Source organism: Lolium perenne, chromosome 1 (genome assembly GCF_019359855.2).
Source record: "Lolium perenne isolate Kyuss_39 chromosome 1, Kyuss_2.0, whole genome shotgun sequence".
NCBI lineage: Eukaryota > Viridiplantae > Streptophyta > Magnoliopsida > Poales > Poaceae > Lolium > Lolium perenne.
The window spans coordinates 14998089-15019141 of record NC_067244.2 but is presented as its reverse complement, the minus strand read 5'-3'; the positions used below and the strand labels follow the sequence as shown (position 1 = coordinate 15019141).

Below are 21053 nucleotides of genomic sequence, written 5' to 3'. Positions count from 1 at the left end.
TTTTCTTTCCTTTTCTATCGCGAAATCCATTTGTTTGATTTTTAGAGGGTTCACTAAATCGTTTCTTTTTTTTATCTTTTTTTTATTTCATGATTGTTCTCATAATATTTGCTCTGGCTGGTAGGTCCTTCACAATGGTAATTCTTATTTTTACTTTTTACAAACCATTTTAATGTGTGTGTCTGCACGGATACATAAGATTGGCTGTTTTTTCTGCTTACTATTTTAATGGTTGCGCGTGTTCTTGTAACTTGGTATTGCGGCTAAGATTACAACCATAAGAGAACTTTTGTTGGTATTTATAAGTATGTGGTTTGATATTTACATTTGACTGATTCAGAAAATACAAAATTATGTCAAGAAAAAAAAGGAGTTTGAAGATTTTAAAGAGTTGTTAGTTTCTTTTAAATTTTATTTTGTAATTGCTGAATACATCCTATTTATCTTTGTCATCATGTACTAATTACAATTATGAATATATATGGCATTGATTGTCAAAGAAAAATACCAAAGTAGCTCCTCAGGTTAAATGTTTACTATACCTAACACATGGATTATTATATCGTATCACTCTGTTTCCATAATATGGTTCTAGCAAACTAAAACAGTTTACTAAAACGGTTGATATTTTAAAACGGATGTACTATTAATTAAGGAAAACTTTTACAAAGACCTAGGATAGTTGTCTTCTGTTTTCAGAAAAGGTCTTGAGAAAGCTAAAATACATTTAAGGCCCACACGAGATTCTGCATTTGAATCTGGCACCTCTAATAGTTGTAGCATCATGGGAGGAGAGACTGAGAGATGGGAGAGCAATACAGAGTTGAACACAAGAGCCTAAAGAGGGTTATTTATTGTGGATATACTTCATAGGTATACCATCGACAGTGCCTAGATCCAGCAAATCCAGGTGGCCCATAGATGGTGATGGTGGCGTATGCCTCATCGGACGGCTCAGTTGCTGTAGATCTAATAGTTGTAGTCGCATCATGGGAGGAAAGACTGAGAGATGGGACAGCAATACAGAGTTGAACACAATGACCTAAAGAGGGCTATTTGTTGTGGGTATACTTCATAGGTGTGCCATCGACAGTGCCTAGATCCAGCAAGTTCGGGTGGTCCATACACGGTGATGGTGGCGTATGGCTCATCGGTCGTATCTGCTACCACTCACGCCGCCGATGCGGCGTTTCTTGCGATGTTGTCCACCGCCGGCGTGGGCGATGGGAGGAGCGGATAATGGAAGCAGGGAAAGGGGATCCGAATGTTGCTGTGGGAGGACGGAAGGTGTTGGTGTTTTTTTTTTCTTTCCTTTTCTATCGCGAAATCCATTTGTTTGATTTTTAGAGGGTAACCGTTTCTTTTTTTATATTTTTATTTTTTCATGCTTGTTCTCGTAATATTTGTTCTGGCTGGTAGGTCCTCCACAATGGTAACTCTTGTTTTAACATTTTACAAACCATTTTAATGCTTGTGTGTCTGCACTATACGTATGATTGGTTGTTTTTTCTACTGACTACTTTAATAGTTGCGCAATAGTTGCGCATGTTCTGGTAAACTTGGCATTGCGGCTCAGATTGCAACTATAAGAAAACTTTTGTTGGTATTTATAAGTATGCGGTTTGGTATTTACATTTGACTAACTTCAGAAAAATACAATATTATGTCATGAAAAAAAAGGAGTTTGAAGATTTCAAAGAGTTGTTAGTTTCTTTAAAATTTTATTTTGTAATCGCCAAATACATCCTATTTATCTCAGTCATCATGTACTAATTACAATTATGAATATATATAGCATTGATTGTCAAAGAAAAATGCCAAAGTAGCTCCTAAGGTTAAATGTTTACTATACGTGGATTATTATATAGTATCACTCTATTTCCATAATATGGTTCTAGCAAACTAAAACAGTCTGCTAAAACGGTTTATATTTTTAAACGGATGTAGTATTAATCAAGGAAAACTTTTACAAATACCTAGGATAGTTGTCTTATGTTTTCAGAAAAGGTCCCGAGAAAGCTAAAATACCCCGCATATGCTTGTAGTTGGCAACTGGCAACAACCTGTGAACAGATGAAAACGCCGACAACCAGGTCAACACCACACAAAGTTAGGGCATAACCCCGTCATAGAACCAGACCCACTAACTCCACGACGCTCCCGACCATGATACCAAGATGGATGTGAAGTGGGGGTACCATATTCGATGCAGAGGTGCCACCGACATCTGGACGTACAACGACACCACGACACAAAAATCTAACATTAAGTGCACATCAAACGCGGAAAACCTATGTACCACCACCCTCTTAGCGCCAGAGCACCATGTATAAGGGAGACGGACATACGGGAGGTGATCTGGGCAATACCCTATCGGATACCCACCGTTACTTTACCTGGCTTTGTCCGACTGGAGACCTACAGGATGGGCCATGAAGCCCAAGAGAAGATAACAGCCACGAAGCACTCGAAGCCTAGGAACCTGGCGTATCAACCAAGGAAAGCTCAACGAAGGAAACTCCTAACCCATATTCGACTCGAACAACGTGGTACCTAAGACCTGACCTCCTTTATAAAGGACATGAGGGGCCTCCGAGCAAAAGTACCTACATCGACCTAACTCATACACGATTGGACAACACATGGAACACCAAACCCTAGCTACACTAGATCGATCTCACCATAGCCAATCTTGACAACTTTTGTAACCTCAACATTCGTACAAGCAACACGTAGGGTTTCTCCTTCGGAGGCCTGAAGCTAGGTAAACCTCATTTTGTCCCCGGTGTCTTTTGCGTGTACGCCATTGATGGCGTGTAACTCACACGTTCGTTGGGAACCCCAAGAGGAAGGTATGATGCGCACAGCAGCAAGTTTTCCCTCAGAAAGAAACCAAGGTTTATCGAACCAGGAGGAGCCAAGAAGCACGTTGAAGGTTGATGGCGGCGGGATGTAGTGCGGCGCAACACCAGGGATTCCGGCGCCAACGTGGAACCTGCACAACACAACCAAAGTACTTTGCCCCAACGAAACAGTGAGGTTGTCAATCTCACCGGCTTGCTGTAACAAAGGATTAACCGTATTGTGTGGAAGATAATTGTTTGCAGAAAACAGTAGAACAAGTATTGCAGTAGATTGTATTTCAGTAAAGAGAATTGGACCGGGGTCCACAGTTCACTAGAGGTGTCTCTCCCATAAGACAAACAGCATGTTGGGTGAACAAATTACAGTTGGGCAATTGACAAATAAAGAGAGCATGACCATGCACATACATATCATGATGAGTATAGTGAGATTTAATTGGGCATTACGACAAAGTACATAGACCGCCATCCAACTGCATCTATGCCTAAAAAGTCCACCTTCAGGTTATCATCCGAACCCCTTCCAGTATTAAGTTGCAAAGCAACAGACAATTGCATTAAGTATGGTGCGTAATGTAATCAACAACTACATCCTTAGACATAGCATCAATGTTTTATCCCTAGTGGCAACAGCACAACACAACCTTAGAACTTTCTGTCACTGTCCCAGGTGTCAATGCAGGCATGAACCCACTATCGAGCATAAATACTCCCTCTTGGAGTTACAAGCATCTACTTGGCCAGAGCATCTACTAGTAACGGAAAGCATGCAAGATCATAAATAACACATAGATATAACTTTGATAATCAACATAACAAGTATTCTCTATTCATCGGATCCCAACAAACGCAACATATAGAATTACAGATAGATGATCTTGATCATGTTAGGCAGCTCACAAGATCCGACAATGATAGCACAATGGGGAGAAGACAACCATCTAGCTACTGCTATGGACCCATAGTCCAGGGGTAGACTACTCACACATCACACCGGAGGCGACCATGGCGGCGTAGAGTCCTCCGGGAGATGATTCCCCTCTCCGGCAGGGTGCCGGAGGCGATCTCCTGGATCCCCCGAGATGGGATCGGCGTTGGCGGCGTCTCTGGAAGGTTTTCCGTATCGTGGCTCTCGGTACTGGGGGTTTCGTCACGGAGGCTTTAAGTAGGCGGAAGGGTGTAGGATAACGTTGCATAGAAAACAAAAATTTTCCTACCGCGAACACGCAATCCAAGCCAAGATGCAATCTAGAAGACGGTAGCAACGAGGGGGTATCGAGTCTCACCCTTGAAGAGATTCCAAAGCCTACAAGATGAGGCTCTTGTTGCTACGGTAGACGATCACTTGCCGCTTGCAAAAGCGCGTAGAAGATCTTGATCACGATCGGTTCCGGCGCCACGAACGGGCAGCACCTCCGTACTCGGTCACACGTTCGGTTGTTGATGAAGACGACGTCCACCTCCCCGTTCCAGCGGGCAGCGGAAGTAGTAGCTCCTCTTGAATCCGACAGCACGACGGCGTGGTGTCGGTGGCGGTGTAGAAGTCCGGCGGAGCTTCGCTAAGCTACGCGGGAAATATGAAGTGGAGGAGCAAAGCTAGGGTTTGGGAGGGGGTGGCCGGCCACTCAAGGGGGGCGGCCAAGCTATGGTCTTTGGGGTGGCCGGCCCCCTCCCTTGGCCCCTCATTATATAGGTGGATCCCAAGTGTTGGTGTCCAAGTCTTCGAATAAGACCCGAAACCAAAACCTTCCATAGGAGGGGGCAAACCTAGCCCAACTAGGACTCCCACCCAAAGGTGGGATTCCCACCTCCCATGTGGGGGGTGGCCGGCCCCCTATGGTGGAGTCCACTTGGGACTCCACCCCCACTAGGGCTGGCCGGCCATGGAGGTGGAGTCCCTTGTGGACTCCACCTTCCTTGGTGGTTTCTTCCGGACTTTTCTAGAACCTTCTAGAACCTTCCATAGAACCTTCCGCGACATTTTATTTCACATAAAATGACATCCTATATATGAATCTTATTCTCCGGACCATTCCGGAACTCCTCGTGATGTCCGGATCTCATCCGGGACTCCGAACAAATATTCGAACTCCATTCCATAATTCAAGAACTACCATTTCAACATCCAACTTTAAGTGTGTCACCCTACGGTTCGAGAACTATGCGGACATGGTTGAGTACTCACTCCGACCAATAACCAATAGCGGGATCTGGAGATCCATAATGGCTCCCACATATTCAACGATGACTTTAGTGATCGAATGAACCATACACATATATTACCAATTCCCTTTGTCTTGCGATATTTTACTTGTCCGAGGTTTGATCTTCGGTATCACTCTATACCTTGTTCAACCTCGTCTCCCCGACAAGTACTCTTTACTCGTACCGTGGTATGTGGTCTCTTATGAACTCATTCATATGCTTGCAAGACATTAGACGACATTCCACCGAGAGGGCCCAGAGTATATCTATCCGTCATCGGGATGGACAAATCCCACTTTGTTGATCCATATGCCTCAACTCATACTTTCCGGATACTTAATCCCACCTTTATAGCCACCCATTTACGCAAAGTGGTGTTTGGTGTAATCAAAGTACCTTTCCGGTATAAGTGATTTACATGATCTCATGGTCATAAGGACTAGGTAACTATGTATCGAAAGCTTATAGCAAATAACTTAATGACGAGATCTTATGCTACGCTTAATTGGGTGTGTCCATTATATCATTCACACAATGACATAACCTTGTTATTAATAACATCCAATGTTCATGATTATGAAACTAATCATCTATTAATCAACAAGCTAGTTTAAGAGGCATACTAGGGACTTCTTGTTTGTCTACATATCACACATGTACTAATGTTTCGGTTAATACAATTCTAGCATGATATATAAACATTTATCATAAACATAAAGATATAAATAATAACCACTTTATTATTGCCTCTAGGGCATATCTCCTTCGATCTCCCACTTGCACTAGAGTCAATAATCTAGATTACATTGTAATATACCTAACACCCATGGCATACTTGGTGTTGGTCATGCTTTGCCCTAGGGAGAGCTTTAGTCAACGGATCTGCTACATTCGGATCGGTGTGTACTTTGCAAATCTTTACTTCTCCATCTTCGATGTACTCACGAATCGAGTGGTAACGCAGCTTGATATGCTTCAGCCTCTTGTGTGACCTTGGCTCTTGTGCATTGGCGATGGCACCCATGTTATCACAAGAAATGATTAATGGGTCCAATGCACTAGGAACCACACCGAGCTCTACAATGAACCTCTTCATCCATACCGCTTCGATGAAGCCTCCGAAGCCGCTATGTACTCGATTACTGTTGAAGACTTCGCCACCGTGCACCGCTTCGAGCTTGCCCAGCTTATCGCAGCACCATTCAATATAAACACGTACCTGCATTGTGACTTAGAGTCATCGGGATCGGTGTTCCAACTTGCATCGGTGTAATCTTACAACGAGCTCTTGGTCACCTCCATAACAAAGAAACATATCCTTAGTTCTTTTCAAGTACTTCAGGATATTCTTGACCGCTGTCCGAGTTGTTCCATTCCTGGATCACTTTGATATCTCGCTAGTCAAACTAACAAAGCATGTGCTATATCCGGTCTAGTACATAGCATGGCATACATGATAGATCCTACTGCCGAGGCATAGGGGATGTTACACATCCTTTCTCTTTCTTTTCTGTAGCCGGTCCTTGAGTTTTACTCAATACCTTGCACAGTAACATAGGTAAGAACCCTTTCTTACTTTCGTCCATTCTAAACTTCTTTAGAATCTTGTCCAGATATGTACTCTGTGATAGCCCTATTAGGCGTCTTGATCTATCTCTATAAATCTTGATGCCTAATATATACGATGCTTCACCAAGGTCTTTCATTGAAAAACTATTATTCAAATAACCTTTAACACCGCTTAATAGTTCTATATTATTCCCAATCAATAATATGTCATCTACATATAATATCGGGAATGCTACAGAGCTCCCACTCACTTTCTTGTAAATACGGGCCTCTCCATGACACTTGTATAAACCGTAAGTCTTTGATCACCTTATCAAAGCGTCGGTTCCAACTTCTTGATGCTTGCTTCAGTCCATAGATTGAACGCTGAAGTTTGCATACTTTGTCGACATTTTTAGGATCGACAAAACCTTTGGGTTGTACCATATACAACTCTTCCTCAATGTCTCCATTAAGGAACGCCGTTTTGACATCCATCTCGCCAAATCTCATAATCGAAAAATGCAGCTATTGCTAACAAAATCCTCACAGATTTTAGCTTCGCTACTGTGAGAAAGTCTCATCGTAGTCAACTCCTTGAATTTGTCGGAAACCCTTTGCGACAAGTCGAGCTTTATAGACGATAATATTACCATCGGCATCTGTTTTTCTCTTGAAGATCCATTTATTCTCGACAGCCTTTCGGCTATCGTGTAAATCTACTAAAGTCCATACTTTGTTATCATACATGGATCCCATTTCGGATTTCATGGCTTCTTGCCATTTGTTTGGAATACTGGGCTCATCATCGCTTCTTCATACGTCGCGAGGTCCTCATCATTGTTATCTACAATCATGACATTTAGACAAGGATCATACCAATCAGGAGTGGCACGTTCCCTTGTCGATCTGCGAGGTTGATGGTTTCCTCGTTCGAAGTTTCATGATCATTATCATTAGCTTCCTCTGTTTCCGGTGTAGGCGGTACAGAAACAACTTCCGATCTTGCGCTACTCGATCAACAAGTATAGATTCATCAATCTCATCGAAGTTCTACTTTTTTCCAGTCCACTTCTTTAGTGAGAAATTCTTTCTCAAGAAAGGTTCCGTTCTTAGCAACAAAGATTTTGCCTTCGGATCTGTGATAGAAAGTGTACCCTATAGTTTCCTTAGGGTATCCTATGAAGACGCATTTCTCCGCTTTGGGTTCTAGCTTGTCCGGTTGTAACTTCTTTACATAGGCTTCGCAACCCCAAACTTTCAGAACGACAGCTTAGGTTTCTTATTAAACCATAATTCATACGGTGTCGTTTCTACGGATTTTGATGGTGCTCTATTTAAAGTGAATGCGGCTGTCTCTAATGTATAACTCCAAAATGATAACGGCAAATCAGTAAGAGACATCATACTACGAACCATATCTAAGAGAGTTCGATTACGACGTTCGGACACACCGTTTCGTTGAGGTGTTCCCGGCGGTGTCAATTGTGAAAGTATTCCGCATTTCTTTAAATGCATGCCAAACTCATAACTCAGATATTCACCTCCACGATCAGATCGTAGAAATTTGATCTTCTTGTTACGTTGATTTTCTACTTCACTTTGAAATTCCTTAAACTTCTCGAAAGTTTCGGATTTATGTTTCATGAAATAGATATACCCATATCTACTCGCATCATCTGTGAAGGTTAGAACATAACGATAACCACCGCGCGATGCTACGCTCATTGGTCCACATACATCTGTATGTATGATTTCCAATAAGTCAGTAGCTCGCTCCATCATACCAGAAAATGGAGTCTTTGTCATTTTACCCATTAGACATGCTTCGCATCTATCAAGTGACTCAAAGTCAAGTGATTCAAGTAATCCATCGATATGGAGTTTCTTCATGCGTTTCACTCCAATATGACCAAGGCAGCGACAGTGCCACATATAAGTAGAATTATCATTAAGTTTAATTCGCTTAGCATCAATGTTATGTATATGCGTATCACTACTATCGAGATCTAATAGAAATAAGCCATTCTTTTGTGGTGCTCGACCATAAAAGATATTATTCATAAAAATAGAACAACCATTATTCTCAGACTTGAATGAATAACCGTCTTGCATTAAACAAGATCCAGATATAATGTTCATGCTCAACGCAGTGTACATAATAGCAATAATTTAGCCTTAAAACTAATCCCGAAGCTAGATGTAGAGGAAGTGTGCCATTGCGATCACATTGACCTTGGATCCGCTTTCCAACGCGCATCGTCACTTCATCTTTCAGCAGTTGTCGTTTATTCTTTAGTTCCTGTTTGAGTTACAAATATGAGCAACCGAACCGGTATCAAATACCCAGTACTAGAACGAGAACCGGTGAAATGAACATCTATAACATGTATATCAAATATACCTTCTTTCTTTTTCTTGACAAGGCCGCTCTTGGATCAGCCGGATACTTGGAGCAATTACGCTTCCGGTGTCCCTTCTCCTTGCGAATAGCACTCAGCATCGTGCTTAGGGCCGTTCTTAGGTTTCATAGGAGGCGTGGCAGCTTTCTTGCCACCCTTCTTGAATTTTCCCTTAGACTTGCCCTGTTTCTTGAAAGCTCGGTGGTCTTGTTGACCATCAACACTTGGTGCTCTTTCTTGATCTCAATCTCAGCAGCTTTTAGCATGCCAAAAAGTTCAGGTAACTCCTTGTTCATGTTCTGCATATTGTAGTTCATCACAAAGTTCTTGTAACTTGGTGGCGTTGATTGAAGGACACGATTAATCCCGATCTGTTAGGAATCACTATTCCCAAGTCACTGAGTTTCTTCGCATGCCCGGTCATGGCGAGCATGTGCTCACTAACGGAGCTGCCTTCTTCCATCATACAGCTGAAGAAATGTTTCGATGCTTCATAGCATTCCACTGCCGCATGAGTCTCGAATATAGCTTTCAGCTCATTCATCAACTCATGAGGATCATGGTGCTCAAAACGTTTTTGAAGATCGGATTCCAGACTGCACAGGATGGCACACTGAACTTGAGAGTACCGAGTTTTCCGAGTCGCGTAAACAGCTTTTACTTCATCGGATTCATCTTCTCGTAGGAGGGTCACCTAGCGGTGCATCAAGCACAAATTGCAGATTTCCGCCAGAGAGGAAGATCCTCACATGACGGAACCAATCGGTGAAGTTGCTACCGTTGCTCTTAAGTTTCTCTTTCTCTAGGAACTGATTAAAATTGATTGGGGACGCCATCTCTACAACATATATTTGCAATAGTTTAGACTAAGTTTATGACATATTGAGTTCAAATTTTAATTCAACATAATTAAAAACCTAAGTGAACTCCCACTCAAAACAATATCCCTCGCATTGTCTTAGTGATCACACGAACCAAATCCACCGCACCTAAACCCGATCATCACGAGAAAAGGTGTGATTTCAATGGCGAACACTCAAAGTGTTCATCATATCAACCATATGATTCATGCTCTACCTTTCGGTATCACGTGTTCCGAGACCATGTCTGTACATGCTAGGCTCGTCAAGGCCACCTTAGTATCCGCATGTGCAAAAACTGTCTTGCACCCGTTGTATGTACTTATCGAATCTATCACATCCGATCATCACGAGATGCTTCGAAACGATAAGACTTGATAACGGTGCTACTAAGGATGAACACTTTATTATCTTGAGATTTTAGTGAGGGATCATCTTATAATGCTACCGTCGCGATCTAAGCAAAATAAGATGCATAAAAGGATTAACATCACATGCAGTTCATATGTGATATGATATGGCCCTTTTGTCTTTGCGCCTTTGATCTTCATCTCCAAAGCACGGACATGATCTCCATCATCTTCGGGCATGATCTCCATCATCGTCCGAAGCACCAAGGTCAATGGCACCGTCTTCATGATTGTCCTCCATGTAGCAACTATTACAACTACTTTGAAATACTACTCAACATGAAATTTAAAGACAACCATAAGGCTCCTGCCGGTTGCCACAATACAATAATGATCATCTCATACATATTCATCATCACATTATGGCCATATCACATCACCAAACCCTGCAAAAACAAGTTAGACGCTCTCTAATTTGGTTTGCATATTTTACGTGGTTTAGGGTTTTCGATATAGATCTAATCTACCTACGAACATGAACCACAACGTTGATACTAATGTTGTCAATAGAAGAGTAAATTGAATCTTTACTATAGTAGGAGAGACAGACACCCGCAAAGCCTCTTATGCAATACAAGTTGCATGTCGAACGAGGAACAAGTCTCATGAACGCGGTCATGTAAAGTTAGTCCGAGCCGCTTCATCCCACTATGCCATAAAGATGCAAAGTACTCAAACTAAAGATAACAAGAGCATCAATGCCCACAAACCATTGTGTTCTACTCGTGCAACCATCTATGCATAGACACGGCTCTGATACCACTGTAGGATAACGTTGCATAGAAAACAAAAATTTTCCTACCGCGAACACGCAATCCAAGCCAAGATGCAATCTAGAAGACGGTAGCAACGAGGGGGTATCGAGTCTCACCCTTGAAGAGATTCCAAAGCCTACAAGATGAGGCTCTTGTTGCTGCGGTAGACGATCACTTGCCGCTTGCAAAAGCGCGTAGAAGATCTTGATCACGATCGGTTCCGGCGCCACGAACGGGCAGCACCTCCGTACTCGGTCACACGTTCGGTTGTTGATGAAGACGACGTCCACCTCCCCGTTCCAGCGGGCAGCGGAAGTAGTAGCTCCTCTTGAATCCGACAGCACGACGGCGTGGTGTCGGTGGCGGTGTAGAAGTCCGGCGGAGCTTCGCTAAGCTACGCGGGAAATATGAAGTGGAGGAGCAAAGCTAGGGTTTGGGAGGGGGTGGCCGGCCACTCAAGGGGGGCGGCCAAGCTATGGTCTTTGGGGTGGCCGGCCCCCTCCCTTGGCCCCTCATTATATAGGTGGATCCCAAGTGTTGGTGTCCAAGTCTTCGAATAAGACCCGAAACCAAAACCTTCCATAGGAGGGGCAAACCTAGCCCAACTAGGACTCCCACCCAAAGGTGGGATTCCCACCTCCCATGTGGGGGTGGTCAAGCCCCCTATGGTGGAGTCCACTTGGGACTCCACCCCCACTAGGGCTGGCCGGCCATGGAGGTGGAGTCCCTTGTGGACTCCACCTTCCTTGGTGGTTTCTTCCGGACTTTTCTAGAACCTTCTAGAACCTTCCATAGAACCTTCCGCGACATTTTATTTCACATAAAATGACATCCTATATATGAATCTTATTCTCCGGACCATTCCGGAACTCCTCGTGATGTCCGGGATCTCATCCGGGACTCCGAACAAATATTCGAACTCCATTCCATAATTCAAGAACTACCATTTCAACATCCAACTTTAAGTGTGTCACCCTACGGTTCGAGAACTATGCGGACATGGTTGAGTACTCACTCCGACCAATAACCAATAGCGGGATCTGGAGATCCATAATGGCTCCCACATATTCAACGATGACTTTAGTGATCGAATGAACCATACACATATATTACCAATTCCCTTTGTCTTGCGATATTTTACTTGTCCGAGGTTTGATCTTCGGTATCACTCTATACCTTGTTCAACCTCGTCTCCTGACAAGTACTCTTTACTAAATCGTGGTATGTGGTCTCTTATGAACTCATTCATATGCTTGCAAGACATTAGACGACATTCCACCGAGAGGGCCCAGAGTATATCTATCCGTCATCGGGATGGACAAATCCCACTGTTGATCCATATGCCTCAACTCATACTTTCCGGATACTTAATCCCACCTTTATAGCCACCCATTTACGCAGTGGTGTTTGGTGTAATCAAAGTACCTTTCCGGTATAAGTGATTTACATGATCTCATGGTCATAAGGACTAGGTAACTATGTATCGAAAGCTTATAGCAAATAACTTAATGACGAGATCTTATGCTACGCTTAATTGGGTGTGTCCATTATATCATTCACACAATGACATAACCTTGTTATTAATAACATCCAATGTTCATGATTATGAAACTAATCATCTATTAATCAACAAGCTAGTTTAAGAGGCATACTAGGGACTTCTTGTTTGTCTACATATCACACATGTACTAATGTTTCGGTTAATACAATTCTAGCATGATATATAAACATTTATCATAAACATAAAGATATAAATAATAACCACTTTATTATTGCCTCTAGGGCATATCTCCTTCAAAGGGTAGGTCAAGAGGCGGCGCGAGGGGCCCAGACCATAGGGCCGCGCGGCCAGGGCAGGGGCCGCACCGCCCTATGCTCTGGCTGCCTCGTGGCCCCTCTTCGTTTCGTCTTCGGACTTCTGGAAGCTTCGTGAAAAAATAGGCCCCTGGGCTTTGATTTCGTCCAATTCCGAGAATATTTCCTTACTAGGATTTCTGAAACCAAAAACAGCAGAAAACAGCAACTGGCACTTCGGCATCTTGTTAATAGGTTAGTTCCAGAAAATGCACGAATATGACATAAAGTGTGCATAAAACATGTAGATAACATCAATAATGTGGCATGGAACATAAGAAATTATCGATACGTCGGAGACGTATCAGCATCCCCAAGCTTAGTTCTGCTCGTCCCGAGCAGGTAAAACGATAACACGTATAATTTACGGAGTGACATGCCATCATAATCTTGATCATACTATTTGTAAAGCATATGTAGTGAATGCAGCGATCAAAACAATGTATATGACATGAGTAAACAAGTGAATCATAAAGCAAAGACTTTTCATGAATAGCACTTCAAGACAAGCATCAATAAGTCTTGCATAAGAGTTAACTCATAAAGCAATAATTCAAAGTAAAAGCATTGAAGCAACACAAAAGAAGATTAAGTTTCAGCGGTTGCTTTCAACTTGTAACATGTATATCTCATGGATATTGTCAACATAGAGTAATATAATAAGTGCAATAAGCAAGTATGTAGGAATCAATGCACGGTTCACACAAGTGTTTGCTTCTTGAGGTGGAGAGAAATAGGTGAACTGACTCAACATTGAAAGTAAAAGAATTGTCCTCCATAGAGGAAAAGCATCGATTGCTATATTTGTGCTAGAGCTTTGATTTTGAAAACATGAAACAATTTTGTCAACGGTAGTAATAAAGCATATGCATCATGTAAATTATATCTTATAAGTTGCAAGCCTCATGCATAGTGTACTAATAGTGCCCGCACCTTGTCCTAATTAGCTTGGACTACCTGGATTATCACCGCAATACATATGCTTTAACCAAGTATCACAAAGGTACCTCTATGCCGCCTGTACAAAGGTCTAAGGAGAAAGCTCGCATTTGGATTTCTCGCTTTTGATTATTCTCAACTTAGACATCCATACCGGGACAACATAGACAACAGATAATGGACTCCTCTTTTAATGCTTAAGCATTCAACAACAATTAATTCTTTTCTCATTAGAGATTTGAGGATGTTTGTCCAAAACTGAAACTTCCACCATGGATCATGGCTTTAGTTAGCGGCCCAATGTTCTTCTCTAACAATATGCATGCTCAAACCATTCAACTCAGTGTAGATCGCCCTTACTTCAGACAAGACGAACATGCATAGCAACTCACATGAAATTCAACAATGAAAAGTTGATGGCGTCCCCAGTAAACATGGTTATCGCACAACAAGCAACTTAATAAGAGATAAAGTGCATAATTACATATTCAATACCACAATAGTTTTTAAGCTATTTGTCCCATGAGCTATATATTGCAAAGGTGAATGATGGAATTTTTAAAGGTAGCACTCAAGCAATTTACTTTAGAATGGCGGAAAATACCATGTAGTAGGTAGGTATGGTGGACACAAATGGCATAGTGGTTGGCTCAAGTATTTTGGATGCATGAGAAGTATTCCCTCTCGATACAAGGTTTAGGCTAGCAAGGCTTATTTGAAACAAACACAAGGATGAACCGGTGCAGCAAAACTCACATAAAAGACATATTGAAAACATTATAAGACTCTACACCATCTTCCTTGTTGTTCAAACTCAATACTAGAAATTATCTAGACCTTAGAGAAACCAAATATGCAAACCAAATTTTAGCATGCTCTATGTATTTCTTCATTAATGGGTGCAAAGCATATGATGCAAGAGCTTAATCATGAGCACAACAATTGCCAAGTATCACATTACCCAAGACATTAATAGTAATTACTACATGTATCATTTTCCAATTCCAACCATATAACAATTTAACGAAGGAGAAACTTCGCCATGAATACTATGAGTAGAAACCAAGGACATACTTGTCCATATGCTACAGCGGAGCGTGTCTCTCTCCCATAAAGTGAATGCTAGGATCCATTTTATTCAAACAAAACAAAAAACAAAAACAAACCGACGCTCCAAGAAAAAGCACATAAGATGTGATGGAATAAAAATATAGTTTCAGGGGAGGAACCTGATAATGTTGTCGATGAAGAAGGGGATGCCTTGGGCATCCCCAAGCTTAGATGCTTGAGTCTTCTTAATATATGCAGGGGTGAACCACCGGGGTATCCCCAAGCTTAGAGCTTTCACTCTCCTTGATCATGTTGCATCATACTCCTCTCTTGATCCTTGAAAACTTCCTCCACACCAAACTCGAAACAACTCATTAGAGGGTTAGTGCACAATAAAAATTAACATATTCAGAGGTGACACAATCATTCTTAACACTTCTGGACATTGCATAATGCTACTGGACATTAGTGGATCAAAGAAATTCATCCAACATAGCAAAAGAGGCAATGCGAAATAAAAGACAGAATCTGTTAAAACAGAACAGTTCATATTGACGAATTTTAAAATGGCACCAGACTTGCTCAAATGAAAATGCTCAAATTGAATGAAAGTTGCGTACATATCTGAGGATCATGCACGTAAATTGGCTTAATTTTCTGAGCTACCTACAGGGAGGTGGACCCAGATTCGTGACAGCAAAGAAATCTGGAACTGCGCAGTAATCCAATTCTAGTACTTACTTTTCTATCAACGGCTTAACTTGGCACAACAAAACACAAAACTAAGATAAGGAGAGGTTGCTACAGTAGTAAACAACTTCCAAGACACAAAATAAAAACAAAGTACTGTAGGTAAAATAACACATGGGTTATCTCCCAAGAAGTTCTTTCTTTATAGCCATTAAGATGGGCTCAGCAGTTTTAATGATGCACTCGCAAGAAATAGTATTTGAAGCAAAAGAGAGCATCAAGAGGCAAATTCAAAACACATTTAAGTCTAACATGCTTCCTATGTAAAGGAATCTTGTAAATAAACAAGTTCATGAAGAGCAAAGTAACAAGCATAGGAAGATAAAACAAGTGTAGCTTCAAAAATTTCAGCATATAGAGAGGCATTTTAGTAACATGAAAATTTCTACAACCATATTTTCCTCTCTCATAATAACTTTCAGTAGCATCATGAGCAAACTCAACAATATAACCATCACATAAAGCATTCTTATCATGAGTCTCATGCATAAAATTATTACTCTCCACATAGGCATAATCAATTTTATTAGTTGTAGTGGGAGCAAATTCAACAAAGTAGCTATCATTATTATTCTCATTATCAAATATAGGAGGCATATTGTAATCATAATCAAATTTATCCTCCATAACAGGCGGTACTAAAAGACCAATATCATTATCATAAATAGGAGGCAAGGTATCATCAAAGTAAATTTTCTCCTCAATGCTTGGGGGAATAAAAAGATCATGAAAACCAGCTTCCCCAAGCTTAGAACTTTCTGTATTATTATCAACAATGGTGTTCAAAGCGTTCATACTAATATTACTACCAGCATGCAAATAAGATTCCATAGGTTTTTTAATTTTCGCATCAAACAATCCATGTTTTAAATCAGGAAATAGAAATAGAAGCTCATTCTTGTCCGTTATGCCAAACTAGTGAAATAAAAACATGCATGATATTAAATAAAGTAAAACAAGTAACTAATTTTTTTGTATTTTGATTTAGTGCAGCAAACAAAGTAGTAAATAAAACTAAGCAAGACAAAAACAAAGTAAAGAGATTGAGAAGTGGAGACTCCCCTTGATCTCCCCGGCAACGGCGCCAGAAAAAGAGCTTGATGGCGTGTAACTCACACGTTCGTTGGGAACCCCAAGAGGAAGGTATGATGCGCACAGCAGCAAGTTTTCCCTCAGAAAGAAACCAAGGTTTATCGAACCAGGAGGAGCCAAGAAGCACGTTGAAGGTTGATGGCGGCGGGATGTAGTGCGGCGCAACACCAGGGATTCCGGCGCCAACGTGGAACTTGCACAACACAACCAAAGTACTTTGCCCCAACGAAACAGTGAGGTTGTCAATCTCACCGGCTTGCTGTAACAAAGGATTAACCATATTGTGTGGAAGATGATTGTTTGCAGAAAATAGTAGAACAAGTATTGCAGTAGATTGTATTTCAGTAAAGAGAATTGGACCGGGGTCCACAGTTCACTAGAGGTGTCTCTCCCATAAGACAAACAGCATGTTGGGTGAACAAATTACAGTTGGGCAATTGACAAATAAAGAGAGCATGACCATGCACATACATATCATGATGAGTATAGTGAGATTTAATTGGGCATTACGACAAAGTACATAGACCGCCATCCAACTGCATCTATGCCTAAAAAGTCCACCTTCAGGTTATCATCCGAACCCCTTCCAGTATTAAGTTGCAAAGCAACAGACAATTGCATTAAGTATGGTGCGTAATGTAATCAACAACTACATCCTTAGACATAGCATCAATGTTTTATCCCTAGTGGCAAAAGCACAACACAACCTTAGAACTTTCTCACATGTCCTGTGTCAATGCAGGCATGAACCCACTATCGAGCATAAATACTCCCTCTTGGAGTTACAAGCATCTACTTGGCCAGAGCATCTACTAGTAACGGAAAGCATGCAAGATCATAAACAACACATAGATATAACTTTGATAATCAACATAACAAGTATTCTCTATTCATCGGATCCCAACAAACGCAACATATAGAATTACAGATAGATGATCTTGATCATGTTAGGCAGCTCACAAGATCCGACAATGATAGCACAATGGGGAGAAGACAACCATCTAGCTACTGCTATGGACCCATAGTCCAGGGGTAGACTACTCACACATCACACCGGAGGCGACCATGGCGGCGTAGAGTCCTCCGGGAGATGATTCCCCTCTCCGGTAGGGTGCCGGAGGCGATCTCCTGGATCCCCCGAGATGGGATCGGCGTTGGCGGCGTCTCTGGAAGGTTTTCCGTATCGTGGCTCTCGGTACTGGGGGTTTCGTCACGGAGGCTTTAAGTAGGCGGAAGGGTAGGTCAAGAGGCGGCGCGAGGGGCCCAGACCATAGGGCCGCGCGGCCAGGGCAGGGGCCGCGCCGCCCTATGCTCTGGCTGCCTCGTGGCCCCTCTTCGTTTCGTCTTCGGACTTCTGGAAGCTTCGTGAAAAAATAGGCCCCTGGGCTTTGATTTCGTCCAATTCCGAGAATATTTCCTTACTAGGATTTCTGAAACCAAAAAGAGCAGAAAACAGCAACTGGCACTTCGGCATCTTGTTAATAGGTTAGTTCCAGAAAATGCACTAATATGACATAAAGTGTGCATAAAACATGTAGATAACATCAATAATGTGGCATGGAACATAAGAAATTATCGATACGTCGGAGACGTATCAGCCATCTAAACCACCAACATGCTTCTTACCTAAAACCCAAGTCAATCATGTGTGCTCGTTGTTGTGGTTACCCCACATTAGGAGGTGGGGATCTGGTCGCGTTGAGAGCGGAGAGGTTCGGGGATGCCACTCCCATGGGTTTTGTATGCAGAAATGAAGGATCTATAGATGATCGTAGTCACAAAAATTATTTGAATTTGAATGATGATAAAATCTCGAAAAAATCCTACCGCGGTGAAGGGAATGGTGAGCGATTTTCGCTTCATTTGGTTCAGTATGGTGTTAGAAAATCAATGGCAAGTGTTTTTTACGTGTGACATTTGCCGTAGTGGGTGTGGATGAGGGGTGAGAGAGATGGACATGTGAGGGTGAATTTTTTTGCTTTTCTCAAGATTCAAATTGTCAAAAAAAAAACTATCTTGAGAACGATTCGTACAATTATTAACCGTTTTCACTTTTAAGCTCTTCACATCAAAATATTCAAAAATAGATTTCATGTTGATAGATTTTCATGATACTTTATTTTAGCTTCCAAAACTATTTTGGTTATACTTTGAATTTTATTGTATGTTTAGTTTCAATGTAGTTTTACTTTGAATTTTACTATACTTTGTACTTTTGTTTCTATGGTTTTTTACTTTGGGTTTTCAGTATATTTATGTTAGTGTACTTTATATTTTGTACTTCCATTTTAGTATAATTTGTACTTCTGTTTTAGTATACTTTGTATTCCCGTTTCAGAATAGCTTGTACTTTTATTTTTGATATATCTTACTTTGAAGTACACCCGCACACACTGTGTAATACCAAAGAATGCCTCAGAAAAATACTCCGCTTGTGACATGTGTCAGCATGGAAGCCTTTCGCTGATGAGCTGTCAAATTTTGGGGTGCTACCCACACTGATCAGAAGTAGACCTTTGCAAAGATCAGTCTTTCGTCGATGCCACCCCGATCACGATTATCGTTGTCAAAATTTATGGTGCTCTATCAAACTATGAAAGGGGCTACCCGCATGGAAGAAAATAAGGTGATTGAGGGAGAGGAAAGACGCAAGTAGCAACCGGTAGATGATCACATGTCACCGAAACGTAACGAGGAAGAAGAAAACGAAGAAGAGTAGATCAATAGTACCAAGCCCTAGTTTCAAGATGAGGGGGACATAATGACGGTATTTGAGATTTTTTCCGCGTAGTCACTTCGTATTAAAAAACAATTGTGAAGATAAAGCCCCACGGTATGTTTATTGCAACTATTACATTGATACCAAAACATATCAATATTTGTTTGACAATACATAAAAGTATTAGCTTTTACTTATTAGATAAGTTTAGCTCTACGACTATAAAGCTCATCTAACAATTCAATAATCTCACCAGAGGTGCCATTTGTTGCAAATAACTTTCCGATAGTATATACATTAATATATATTCTCTCATTAAGCGGTAGGAACTATCGGATTATTAAATTAAAGAATTACCTTGCAAGCAAAATCGAAAGTGAATCAGCTAATTTGGCACTATAGGTTGAGATTTTAGAAATTGAGATGAGAGGAGTTGTTTTGTGGCACCCTTAAATAAATACCAGCCCTCTATTTTGGTCCATCTGAAGTCTACAATAATTTATACTACTGTAGAAAACCTGAGAGGTATGATTCATACTCCTTGCAATTTTCATCAAAAAAGGCCACAGATGGGCCCGCCCCAAAAGAGCCCAACTTGTTATTCGTGTGGAAAAACAATTTGTACACTGCTTCTTCCACGTCGACCTTGTTTTGTGGGTGCCGCCGCCGGATTGAATTCCCGCCCAACGGAGTGGCGTCCTCCATCACGAACGGAGCGTCTGCCGCTGTGTGCATCACTACTCGCGGTGAGGCGGTGGGGGCACCAGAACAAGCACAAGAGGGGGCTGCAGCATGCGAACCGCGCGCAGTTCCTGAGCGCCATGGCCATGCATGGCCACTAGCTACCTCACCAACATGTAGCTGGGCCTTGGGCAGTGGCTACCGCTTTTCCGTTGCCGCACCGACGCACATGGCCCTTTACCACTACCCGTCGTCGCACTACCCCTCGTGGCCCAACTACCATATCGGATCCAACGGTCTAGCCGCGGTGCCTAGTTACTACGGCAGCGGTCCCGACTTCGTGTCCCAACCCATCAACGATAGCCCTGTGTCGGCGGCCGTGCTCTGGCGGGTCCCGGATGTCAGCGTGACCGCACTAGCGCCGCTGCAAGCATGGCAACACCCTTGACTCTAGCTTGCTAGACGTGACATGATAGCGGTGGTGTGGGAATTGGAGGACAAGTTGGCTCGGCATCATCAGTGTCGTCATCTTCGCAGCATGAAGCAATACGCCACAAGGAGACGACGCCAACAACAGAGCAAAAGTGAGCTTGGATCCCACCTTGTGTAGTTCAATCTCGAAGAAGAACACTGTTAATTAGTTTGTTCATGCAGAGATTAAGATCGTGAATTTGTTTAGCTTGATGAGTGATGTTGTCGCTTGTCAACGTTCCCTCCCGCGTATTTTTTCCCTTGAACGATAATTACGATTTCGTCGTTGATACATTTCCTCGTTTTGCGTTTGTACCGTGTTCTATGGCTTTTTATTTGAGATTGTGCAGCTGTGCGCATCTTGGTTATGCAAAGATTAAGTGTAATACTTAAACTTTAAGTAATAAAATGCCCTTTATAAAAAAAATACGACCTCTGGACCTGTTGGCCTAA

General features: G+C 41.9%; 1 pseudogene; it reads left to right on the top strand.

Annotated features, from left to right (window-relative positions):
* Positions 1-20017: 20017 nt before the first annotated feature.
* LOC127328848 (uncharacterized) lies at positions 20018-20770 on the top strand (annotated as a pseudogene).
* The last annotated feature ends 283 nt before the right edge of the window (positions 20771-21053 follow it).